The sequence below is a fragment of the Pteropus alecto genome, unplaced genomic scaffold, assembly GCF_000325575.1.
Source record: "Pteropus alecto unplaced genomic scaffold, ASM32557v1 scaffold3, whole genome shotgun sequence".
Taxonomy (NCBI): Eukaryota; Metazoa; Chordata; class Mammalia; order Chiroptera; family Pteropodidae; genus Pteropus; species Pteropus alecto.
In genome coordinates, this window is record NW_006442484.1 from 26,403,200 (window position 1) to 26,405,193 (window position 1,994).

The following is a 1,994-nucleotide window of genomic DNA, read 5'->3' on the forward strand; positions in this document are numbered from 1 at the left end:
TGTAACAATTTTACTAGGCAGAGAATCTGTGGTATGAATATATCTACTAAGTGTAGATTCATAGATGTTGATTCCTCCCTGAAGCCTGCCCTGATTAAGATATACACTCCATTCTGTCTGTAATACCCTGGGAACAGATCCTTCTAAAACACACTGTTTTTGACATTGTATTATGTATTGTCTTTACTAGATGGTAAAAGTTTCTTGAGAGCATAGTCTATAACGCATCATAGCACATGCTCATTGTATGTGCTAAGTGTTTGCAGAGTGAATTGTATGCCTATTCTCAACCTATGCCTTATGCATATAATGTAGAGGAAAGAGATTTGAAGTGAAGGAGATAAGTCGTCATTAGCAATTTTGAGCAACTTGAGATTTTTGAAAAGTGTTCGCACCAGCCGTTACTTAAGGGCTACCATAAACAGGGCTTCATGAACAGTCTGAGGTTTTTTTCACATAGACCTTGAGGATGATGGCCTGAATGACAGGTTGGCCCTAAATGCATATGTAACGCTGTTAAACAAAGTAGGCTGGCCTGCATAAATGAGGCATTGTGCTAGTGTTCTGTTTCTTCAAGCTGCCTTGAGAGTTCCTTAGATATTTTAATATAACAATCTTTGTCCTTTATATGTCCTCTCAGAAGAGACTTGGCTTCTTGTGAACTCTTTGATCATTTCTCTCTTCCACCCTCAACAGGGGACACATGCTAAAAGATTTCCTCCACAAAGGCTCTCCCATCCCCTGACCTCTTTCTTCCCTGGCTCACATCAAATCTATTTGATTATACGGATGCTCTGACACTTAGAGGTAGAGAAAGACATCCTGTGGCTGGTGGACAGGCTGAGGAGAATGGGACGGCAACATTCACGGAGGATACCGTCTCTCTGCTTTAAGTGGAACCGTCTTTACAATGGACCTTTATTTATTAGCATAAAGGAAACTAAAAGACTGCTTTACAGTAGATGCAGATTCTCAGGGTGAACTCCTGTTTCAGGACAGCTTGGCTGGGGCTGCTGAGTACCTTCTGGGAGCAGATTGAGGATATGATTATGATTTCCCATCTCAGCTGTAATGTAGTGCCAGGGAGAGTCAGAGGCAGGTCTGTTTTTACGGGGCCTGAAATCGATGCCAAGATAGAAGTTTTTGGTGTTCTATTTTTCATCAAAAGGCATCAAAACTGCACACATAGCCAGAATGGATTAGAGGAAAAGAAACCAGAGTGGGAATGTTTGTTCTCAATGACTAAATAGTAATTAAAAAGGAACAGGGTAGCACTGCTGTAAGTTACACTGTAACTGTGGAGAAACATCAAAGCAGCAATGGCAGTTATTAGCAGGAAGTTGACAAGAGAGGTGGTCAGATAGTATTGGAATGCTTTGGCAAATGTATTCCATATTGAATGTGAAACAAGCTAATCTAAGACACCTCACAATCAATGCTATAGAGAAGAGTATGTACGATATGAAAATGAGAGTAACCAAAAATAACATGAGGTGAAGAAAAACTAGAGTCAACACAGCCTGATCGTCTAAAGCAGCAGAGCATAGTAGTTGAAACAAGCACAGATTTCAGAACCAGCCCACCTGGGTCCAAATTCTGCATTCACTATTTATTATCTGTTGTCAATAATGATTCTCTGTGCCTCAGTTTCTTCATCTGTAAAATAAGAACAATAGTAATAGAACGTATTTAAATTAGGTTGCTACAAACAGGACAAATAATAACAAATGTTGGAGAAGATGTAGAGAAATAGGAACCGTCATACACTGCTGGTGGGACTGCAAATTGGTACAGCCACTATAGAGAACAGTATGGAGTTTCCTGAAAACACTAAGAATTGATCTACCATATGATCCAGCAATCCCTCTACTGAGTATTTACTCCAAAGACTTGAAAACTCATATCCGAAAAGATATTTGCACACCAATGTTCATAGCAGTATTATTCACAGTGGCCAGGACATGGAAGCAACCGAAGTGTCCTACAATAGAAAA